Below are 11,085 nucleotides of genomic sequence, written 5' to 3' on the forward strand. Positions count from 1 at the left end.
TTTCTAGAGACTTAAAATCTTCTGGCCACCACGTGAAGTACATATCGAGTCATAACAATAGTAAGATTACGTAACTTTTTTTGTGTTCAAACTACATTAAATGTCATTTCAGGTTTAACATGTTTGTAAGCTTGTTTTCATACCATACAGAAATGAACAGAAACCCAATGTGATTTAGAAAATGGACAGCTGTATTCCAATTTGTAGTAAAGGTTTACCAGTATGGTCCACTGATATATTGTGTTGTGGGAATTAAGCAAATGCTGTAAAGGCATGCAAAATCTACCATTTCCAACTTACACTTACCACCCTCGTCAGAGTAACGCTGTGCAGAAATGAGCAGCTCATCCAATTCTGTACTCTGAGACAGATTTTTGCAATCTTTGATGATCCTTGGCTTGGTTGGCCACTTTGCAAGGAACTTAGCAGACACTTCCTCCCCAACAAACAGCATTGTGAAGTCTTGGTCAACCTTAAACACAAAGTGTAACAACAGAAACAACACATTAACAAGAAAACAAACAAAGGAACCACAAAGCTGTCACTAAATCATTTTATGCCTTACCAAGCCAGGTGTACAGAAATCTTGGGAAAAGGTCCAGGACAGTAGAAGCTGTGGCAGGTTCTTGAACCACTTTTTGCCTATGTTGAAATGTCACCTTCATGTTGTCTTTGACATGTTTCATGTCAGTTGAGTGCCTCTTCCTTGCATTCATCACCTGACAACAGCCTCACATTTGAACACAGGTTGCGAGGAGTCTTGGGGCTGTCTTGAAAAGCTGACTTTGATTTCTTCATCTCTTGTCAGGAACCAGCATATCACCACCTTCCAAGAGTAGAATAAGGTCAAGCATATAACACCATTTCTTTGCAAAATATCTAGCATGTCTAGTCCCTTTAGACTGAGCTAAAATTCATTTTGTTAAGAAAAAACATCCTTGGTCCATCTTTAAGTAGTACAAGCTGTGTAACATGACTGCAATACAGTATTCTCTCAATTATCGCAGGGGTCAGTAGAAACCATATTTCTATTTTTTTATATATTTTAAGCCATAAAAACCCTCCCCACTCTCTAACAAACCCTAATATAACCCTGTTATTCATTTTTAGACTAGAAAATGCTTAATTTACCATGAAAAAATTTTAATCTAAAAAAAAGAAAAATACCCTACTGTCTACAGAAATGCACACTATAATGAAATTCCCATAATTTACAAGATGTAGGGGCCATTATAGTGTAAAAATACTCTCAGGTTACCCTTAAGCATCCTAGTTCACCTAAGGCAGGGTCTCAAACTTAAATGAGCTGTGATCTCATTGGAGGGCCATTTCAGTGTTCTAGTAAAAAAAAAAACAAAACAAAACAAAAAAAAAACAGAAACCACAAAGAAAACACCCACAAATATTCCTGACAATGTAGCGTTTGGTTTGTTTGTTTTTAAATTTCAAATATTGTATAACAAGACAAAACTGCAAATATGAACGCATTTTCCCCCCTCTCACTCTTAACTAACCGATGCCTTTAATTGAACTACCAAATGAACACAATGGTCCTCTCTTTTTGGTCAGACACTTTGCAGCACTTCTGCTGTAATTTTGTTCATATTTAACAAAATAAAAATGCAGAAATAAGTGTACACATTAGTTTTTGACTCTCACTGAACTAACAAAGCCAATCCCTCCACATGCTTGTACTCTCTTGTTACCTCGGCCAGGTCCGCGGCTCTGAACCGTGGTAAAGAGACCTCTGGCTAATACGTCGGGTTGTCGGGCTTGTAGCTTTACTGTCAGCGAACACAGTGTACAGTCGAGTCTTTACAGCTTTCTTACAACCAGGCACTCCTTTTGGCGGCAGTGGTTATTATTATATTTACATGCTTTCTTCTTCCATTTCTCCTCGGTAACAGCTCCTACTTTCTCCCTCTCTCGCGCTCAAACACACAACGTTCTCCCTACAGCACGGACTACACTGCCCATGAGGGCCTGTAACACTCTGCCCTTATTGCCTTCATATTAAATCATTTTTGGCTAATGACCAAAAAAAAGTCACTTCAAGGGCCAAATTGCATTATACTTCTTCACCTCAATATACAGGCCGCAAGAAGGGGTGACGTGGGCATAAGTGGCCTCTGGGCCGGGAGTTTGAGACCACTGACCTTAAGGCTTTGGCAGTTTAATTAAAAAATAAATAAAAGGCATTTAATAAAAACTGTGACATATATTAAGTAATATTCATTACAGTCTGCCAATAGCCAGATTATGCTAAATGAATATTAGGAAAGTAACTGGTACTTTGCAGAGTTCTAGCTAGCAGTAGCCCAGCTAAACAAAAAACAGTTAAAATTCAAATATGACACTTAAAGATGATGTATTTTGATATAAATACTATTTTTTTTACTAGTTATCATGTTACTTGTTCTAACATCAATCTAAAACTTGATATTTAACCGAATAAAACTTACCGCAGCAGCAAGAAAAAATGACGACCGAAGATTCTGAAATGCGAAGCTCCACAGGAAATGAAGGTGTGGTCTAATTTAACACCCACAGTGTTAAAATGCAGTAACGACTCAAATCCACACCAACACTTTTCAGGAATCAACTCCCGATGTGTTATTTTAACTCGATTAAGTGTTGAACTAACTCGGAACTCTGTTGAATTCTACTAACACTGAAAAATCAACACTGGCATTTTTGCTGTGTAATAACTGCATGACTTTTAACTGTGGGAGGAAACCAGAATACCCAGAGAGAACACAGTGCAAACGAACCAGATTGTGGATTTGAACCCAGGACCTTCTTGCTGTGGGACAACAGCACTAACGACCACACCGCCAATCCAGGCTTAACAAGGCTTATCAAGGCTTAATGCAGAATTTTCAGTACATTTTCGTCCTTGACAGGTTCAACCACAAAAAAATAGCGATAGCATACACGTGGTACGTGTAGTCGTCTGCCTCTTATAACTTCAGTGATTTCCCTGCAGTTTGAAATCTTGTGTGATCTTGTGAATTTCATGAGTCCAGCAACTAACCACTCTTACTAGATTGTATCATGTCATCTCAACAAGATCAAATTAAGTTGTTGAATTCCATACAGATCCTACATGATTTAATTACGTTCACCATAAAAACATGAAACTATTTTGTTCAAATTGCAAGTTAGACTTTTGTAAATGTAACAACCGCCCATTTTCCTTTTTTTCGGTATTCCGAAAAAAGTAGAAGCAGCTGCTCAACTTGACTTAGATGGATGCCTTCCTCAAACCATGATCCAAAGTGCGCGAGCCAAAATCACGTGCGGTGTCGCAAGATTTAACATTGCTGTATTATTGACTTACTTCACTTGAACATGATACTAGGGCAGGGCGATATGGCCAAAAATATTTATCACGATATACATTTGAAAATTTGCGATAACGATATAACTGACGATATAATTGACGTAAAACAAAATACAACTCTACAACTTTATTAGTGAAAAAAAAACCCTTCAATTTCTTTTTGTTTAAACAAGCAGCTGTTTGTTTTAATGTGCATTACAGCCACACAAAATTCAACAGTGGTTATCCTATTATATACATGGTTATACATAACCATGTATATCCACAAAACTTAAGAGGTGCTTTGCAACAAAAGTGCAGTGTGCAAAATCAATAAGTCAAATAATAATATTGCACAAACTCTTGAGTAAAAACAAAACAAACAAAAACATAGATAAATTACGCTACTGCTCCTGGAAGTTTTCTACATTTCAAGTTTTAAGATTCTTTGTCAGAAACACTAACATGTTCACAGATGCGGGCTTAAGGGAGGACCTTTGACAAGTTACAACATTTCCACCTGTGCTGAACAACCTTTCAGATGCAGAGCTAGTTGCTGGAATGCAGAGGTATAACCGTGGATCAAGGAAAGAAGCCATGTTAACAAGCCTCTCTGTGACACTGTTTTTGTAGCTTTTATTCATGTAGTCAAGTGTTGCTGTTTTGATGTCTTTGGTCAGTTCAGTGTCACCTTCTTTTACTTTTAACATGTCATTGTTAAACATCTGAAGAACAGGCTTAACACATGAAATGGTTACATACTCTTCAGCAGAGAAAGTATCTGTAAACTCTAGGAGTGGACTCAATGCAGTGCTGACCGAGTCAAGCACTTCAGTGTCTTGCCATGTCAACATGAGGTGCCTTGTGGTTTTATCAGCAGCTAAAACCTGTGTTATAGCTTTTTCTTGTTCCAGCAGCCGTTGGATCATTCTCTGCTTTGAACCCCAACGAGTGCAACATTCAGTTATGAGTTTGTGTTCTGGTAGGCCCAGTTCCTTTTGGGCAGCCTGCAGAGCTCGCTGGCCCTTCCAGCTGTGGCCAAAAGCAGCAACAATCTTCTTTCCCACTCCAACTGCTCGTTCGATCCTTGGGTCCTTCACACTTCTTTCTAAAAGAAAGAAGTGTGAAGTACAACTACCCACATTCAGAGATTAATAATACAAACAGTATTATTACCATCATTTAAACTAATACAATAAGTGCTTAATCTGACGTTATAATTAACTTACCTATTGCAAAAACAAACAAACAAACAAAAAAAACTTACCTATTGCAATGTGCAGGCGATGTCCGAAGCATGAAAGTCTGGTCCAGTTGTTGAGTGCGACGGCTTTCACAATGTTGGCCCCGTTGTCTGTCGTCACACACACTTGGTTTTCCTCCTGAAGATTCCACGAGCTGAGGAACTCTTTTAAGACTCTGGCTATATTTTCCCCAGTATGGTCCTCGGGGAAAAAACTTGTTTCGAGGCACTTGTTTTGTAGCTTCCAGTCTTTGTCCACGTAATGTATTGTGAGGCTCATGTAGGGGTCTGATGTTCGGCTTGACCACATGTCCGTGGTGGACGCAAAAAACTCCACCGAAGATAACGCATTTGACACCTCAGTGCGGATCTCTTCATATAAAGCAGGCAAGGCGACTTTAGAGAAGTATTTCTTTGTCGGTAGCTTGTAGCGTGGATCGAACATTTTAAGCATCTTTTTGAAACCTTCTCTTTCCACACTCTGAATAGGCATCATATCCCTGGCTAAACAATGTGTCACTGCATTAGTTAGTTCCCCCCAGCGTTTGTTACTTTTGTCATAAGGCGTGCAGCTATTTAAAGCTACGTCGATTGTTTGTTGAGTCATCTTCTTTCGTCTCACCACCTCGCTAGTTGAAGCGGACAACTCTTCACGTGCTTTAACGGCTTTTTTGTACTCCAAGAAGTGCTTCTGCTTCAAATGATAAAATAGGTTTGTAGTGTTTCCTCCCTTTTCCACGACGGCCTGCTTGCACGTTCTACAAAAAATTGTGCTTTGGTGGGTATCCGATGGACGAAAACCAAACCACTTCCACACCACAGAAGTTGCACCGTTTTTACTGACCAATTCTGGTTCACCCGCTTCATTCAAAGATGCGCTTTCGTTCGTGTCATCCTCCATTGCCGCCATACTTTATCTGCCATGTGCGTATGAGCGTATGAAAACAAAGGCACTGCGCATGCACATTTTGCCCACATTCTATCACGATATTTCATTTTCTTATCGTTGCCGAACGTTATACCGGTATTACCGTGAACGGTATAACATGGCCCAGCCCTACATGATATGAACAATTTAATCTACCCTCTCTCCATATCATGTAGTTTCTACACTATATAGTTACACTTAACTTTAAAGCATGAGGCAATTGTGTTAAATACACGCAAGATGCTTACATAAATCAAAGAGATGGCCAATCCCTTTTTTTCAGTGTAAACACACTGAACACGAGACATAGACATGACAGCACGAGCTTGACAACATGGAACACACAGACATAAAACACAAAACACAAGGAGAGATGCATGAGAACTACTAAGGGAGAAGAAAGCACGGCCATAACTAAAAGTTAAACATAGAGGACAAGACAGACTACACAGAGACCACGCAAAGACTCAAAACTAAAGGAACCTTGATGATAACATAGACTAGACTAAATTTTAACTAAAAATAACCACTTCGAGGTGGATGAATAGGCCACTATATCATCCAAATACACTTCGCAGTTATTGACCCCATACAAAACAGTGTTCATCAGTCGCTGGAATGTGGCAGGGGCATTTCTCAGCATGAATGGCATTACGGTGAAGTCTAAAAAAAAAATGGCCGGGTGTAACAAAGGCACTGATTTCTGATGCGTGTTTGGTTAACAGTACCTGCCAGTACCCTTTCAGGAGGTCAAGTTTGGTTAACCATTTAGCTGAACCGACACGGTCGACACAATTGTCCATGCGTGGAAGTGGGAAGGAGTCCGGTTTTGTAACGGCATTTACTTTTCGGTAGTCTGTACAAAAGAGTTTGATTAGGTTTTGGAACAAGCAGTGATGTGGAAAGCGGCAGTAAGACATCAGCTCTGAAGCCCGACCAAGACAGCGAAGGTCGTTAGCCAACAGGTCCGGAGGCCAACGGGGACGGAGACCCTCAGGTGGCTTGTCTTGAGGCCAATGTCAACGACGACAGAGACCCTCAAACAAAGCTGGTGACCACTGGCTCATGGTGTCACAAGGCCCAGAGGCCACCATGAGAGCAGGACACAAATGCAGATACCAATGCATAGACTACGATCAGATTCACAAGCCTTTATTGTTAACACAATTTAAACGAAAGGAATACCAAACAACTTGATTTGGAAAAACACTGGGGTGACGTAGCTAAACACAGAGAGTCTAACATGGGGAACACAGGGGACTGACTCGTCATGGGGCTGGGGCAGAGAGTCACTGAGCCAATGGGTCTGAAACACAAGAGAAACGGGGTTAGCAGTGGTGACGTAGTTTCAAGAGCCAGAGATGTGAAAGGGTATGAAAGGTTGCTTACCTGCGGGAATAGCTGGCTTAGTGAGCGGTTGAGTAGTGAGCAGAGGACAGAGTTTGTCCAACCTGAAATCCTGAGCTTTCCTGAGCTGAGTGAGGGCAGGCAGGTGAGGCAAAGAGAATCCAGGCGCAGAGGCAGCTGTGGTGAGATTCCCAGCACAAAGCTACAGCTTATTGTAAGCATGAATGGTGAAGCTGAAACTGCAAGTACAAGTAGAAGAGGTAAGAGACATAAACGTGAAGGAAACACTAGAGGTATGCAGCCTGTTACCACCATAGGTAGGTGACGGACTGGCGAAGAAGAGATGGCCACACCGGGTTAAATTGCAGCCTCTTGATTGCTGCTGATGAGAAACAGGAAAGAGACTATTTTAATCATAAAGTAGCGCTGATTGCATCTTGTGGACATCTACTTTGCCAGCTGATTGTAAGGCTCGGCACACCCGGCCTGGCAAGGACAAATTAGAAAGTGTTAAGCTCCAGCTTGTCAGTCCAGTGAACTGTTGTGGAAAAAGCTTTGGATGAGGACAGCTTTGGAATGCTTCATTCCCAGCGTCATTCTCAGCTTCTCCCACACTGATTTCTAGGGGTGGGCAAATTGTTCATATCAGTTTCAACACTTGTATTGGTATCAGATCAATACTAGTCCAATAGGATCAGTACTTTATTTGGTTCTCTCCTCTAAGTTCAGTGCGTTGCTCCTCATCGTCAGAATCTAAACATGTCGGTGCAAACACCATGCCTCTCATGCAGCCACACTTTGATCTGGCCCTGCTCTTCTGTGTTTTGTTGTCCCTCGGTCATGTGACTCAGCGACACTGAGCAGTGACATGTTGCAGTGAGGGAGAAAGCATAGCATTGTGTACAAGTACCATGCAGCTGTAAATGAAAACACTGCAAACACTGATGTGTGCTAGAGGGAAATTCTCTATCGTGGCAACACCAACAACTGATAAAAAGGCATGAAAGAATATGAAAAAGTGCAAAAGAAATGAAAAGAGCAGGAAGTAAATCCGTTAGGCAGCCCCACACCCCCAGCACAGAGTCACTGTCCTTTACGAGAGGCAAAGAAGAATATGTAGCTCATACAGTGGTGACAGTAATTTTTTTGTGGATAGATAGTGTTAACCACATTTGATATAATTGCATAAATATGTAGTGTTTATTTAAAAGATAAACCTTTAAAGTCCATTTTCTTCCACTTGGGTGGGGTGGGGGCTGGAGCCTATAGAGCAAAAGGCAAGGTCAATTTTTCAAATAATTATATAATAACATTTGAATAATAACAGTAATTTCTGAGAATTTTAATGTAAATACTATTTATTTAACATAAAATATCCACAAAAATACACAACATCTCATGAAAATTAAAGCTACACAACAGTTTTTTGTAGAGAGTTTTTTGTTTGTTTGTTTTTTGTTAAATCCAGAACTGAATTTAAAATCTTTCTCCTCAGTTACAAGGTCTTAAATAATCAGGCTTCCATCTTATCTTAAAGACCTCATAGTACCATCACTCAAATAGAGCACAACAGAACACACCTGCTTTGTTCGGGGTAACTACAGCTGTAGCGGTATATCTGCTAATTGGCAGGTCAGTGGTTCAATCCCTGGCTGCTTCAGTCTGCGTTCCAAAGTGTCCTTGGGCAGAATACTGAACTCTAAGTCACTCACCAATGTCTTGCGTCAATGTGTACAAGAAAGAACTTGTACACATAAATGTGTTTGTATCAATGGGTGAATAAGGTATCTTTGTAGTGTTGAGTGCTCAGAGTAGAAAAGTGCTATATAAGAACCAGTCCATTTACACCACTTTGGATTTCACCATTAGTTCTTATTAACCTTTGGCTCTCTTCCACAGTGTGTCTTTTGTCCTGTCTTCCCCCCCTCATCAGTCACGGCAGATGGTTCCCTCTCCCTGAGCCTAATTCTGGCAGAGGGTTCTTCCTGTTAAAAAGCTGCTTTTTCTTCCTGCTGTTGCCAAGTGCTTGGTCATAGATGGTCGTCTGATTGTTTGGGTTTTCTCTGCATTATTGTAGGGTCTTTATGTTATAACATAAAGCTTAAGGGGCTTTATATTCAATACAGTTTAGGCTGACTGTACACTGAAAAAAAGGGATTGGCCAGCTCTTGGATTTATGTAAGCATCTTGCGTGTATTTAACACAATTGCCTCGTGGTTTAAAGTTAAGTGTAACTATATAGTGTAGAAACTACATAATATGCAGAGTGGGTAGATTAAATTGTTCATATCATGCTCGAGTGAAGTAAGTCAGTGATATAGCAATGTTAAATCTCGCGACACTGCACGGGATTTCAGTCTTGCATGCTTTGGATCGTGGTTTGAGGAAGGCATCCATCTCAGTCAAGTCGAACAGCCACCTCTACTTTTTTTGGTATACCGAAAGAAGTAAATTAAAAAAGTCTACCTTGTAATTTGAACACAAAATTTTCATGTTTCTATCTTGAACGTAATTAAATCATGTAGGATCTGTTTGAAATTCAACAACTTACTTTGTTCTTGTTGAGATGACATGATACAATCTAGTAAGAGTGGTTAGTTGCTGGACTCTTGAAATTAACAAGATCACATGAGATTTCAAACTGCAGGAAAATCACTGGAGTTATAAGAGGCAGATAACTACACACACACAACGCGTATGCTATTGCTATTTATTGTGGTACAGAAAATTCTGCATCAAGCCTTGAAATCATAGCTTTCCTACTTTTGTAAACCCTGGATTGGTGACATGGTGGTTAGTGCTGTTGCCTCACAGTAAGAAGGTCCTGGGTTCAAATCCACAATCTGGCTAGTTTGCACTGATTTCTGTCTGGGTATTCTGGTGTCCTCCCACAGTTAAAAGTCATGCGGTTATTAGAGTTAGCTTAGGTTAATTGATGATTCTAAATTCCCCGTGATGGGAGTGCAAATGGTTGTTTGTCAATATGTGATAGACTGGTGAGCTGTGCAGTGTGTAACCTGTCACTTCAGGGTTATGCCCCAGCCCCCTGCAACAAGGATAAACATAGGAGGATGGTAGTTGTAGTACTGGGGTAAAGGTTATTGAATAGTGTTGAAATAAAATGACAAAATTGTGAAGGATTAAAATATTCCAAGAGCTCAATTTACTTCATCTAAACATGTTTCAATCACGTTTTATGAACACAAAATGCACAGGTTTATTGATTATGAATAAGTTGTGTTTATTTAACTCAGTTGTTTAAGTTTCTGCCAAAGCAAAACATTTGTGTGCAACCAATGTCCACTATTGAATCAAGTAAATCCAACATGGCCTTTTTTTCAGTGTAGCTCAAGAGGTAGTGCATATCATATACTATTGGAAAGCTGAAGGCTTCTTCAGTCTGTATTTTGTGTCCTTGGGTTGAAGGGGTGTCGCACTCCAGGCATCAGGGCCGGTGTCCTGCAGGTTTTAGATCTCACCCTGGGTCAACACGCCTGAATCAAATGATTAGTTCATTACCAGGCCTCTGGAGAACTGCAAGACATGTTGAGGAGGTAATTTAGCCATTTAAATCAGCTGTGTTGGATCAAGGACACATCTAAAACCTGCAGGACACCGGCCCTCGAGGCCTGGAGTTCGACACCTGTAGTAATGAACCCTCAGTTTCTCAGGATGCAACTATTGGAAAGTGAAGCGACTTGAGTCAACTGCTGTTATGACGTAGTGCTTTATAAATAAGATTGAATTGAATGTTGAAATGTCAGACAATGTGCTTAGCCATGATGAAAGCATTGTATGTAACAGTATAGATCTGTCAGCAAAGCTTCATCTGTATGTTCAATGTGAAACATTTTCTGGCTGGCCACTTCAGAAACAGATAATTTCACACCTGCCAAACAGTTACTTGTTTCTGTTCAAAGACAGTTTTCAATTCTGATTTTTTCTTAGATTTCAGACTTTTAAAGAATTTTACAATGTGTGTTTTTGTTGTTGTTGTTGGAGTTTTGCCTAAAACCCATAATATGACTGAAAAAAATTACACCATAGAAACAAAACAGAGGAAGACACTGTATAACTTTATTGTTTTCACTCTAGAACAAAGCTTCTAAAAGGCCAAAAAAATGCCCTCCCTAAAAATACAGATCTGTTCACGAATGTTAAGTGAAATGTAGTTATAGCCAGAACATATGTTCACACAAATATTACATTAAACATCACAGCAAAAGTGTGCTTCACGCCCATCAG

At 40.1% G+C, this 11,085-nt stretch overlaps 1 long non-coding RNA gene across 1 annotated transcript; it reads right to left on the bottom strand.

Annotated features, from left to right (window-relative positions):
• Nucleotides 1-231: 231 nt before the first annotated feature.
• Nucleotides 232-2,561, bottom strand: LOC120443393. Its single transcript, XR_005615410.1, has 3 exons — nt 2,463-2,561; nt 566-826; nt 232-472 (listed from the first exon to the last, which is right to left on the bottom strand). It is a non-coding gene; the product is annotated as an uncharacterized LOC120443393 (long non-coding RNA).
• Between the last annotated feature and the right edge of the window lie 8,524 nt (nt 2,562-11,085).

The sequence above is a fragment of the Oreochromis aureus genome, linkage group 13, assembly GCF_013358895.1.
Source record: "Oreochromis aureus strain Israel breed Guangdong linkage group 13, ZZ_aureus, whole genome shotgun sequence".
In the NCBI taxonomy this organism is placed as follows: domain Eukaryota; kingdom Metazoa; phylum Chordata; class Actinopteri; order Cichliformes; family Cichlidae; genus Oreochromis; species Oreochromis aureus.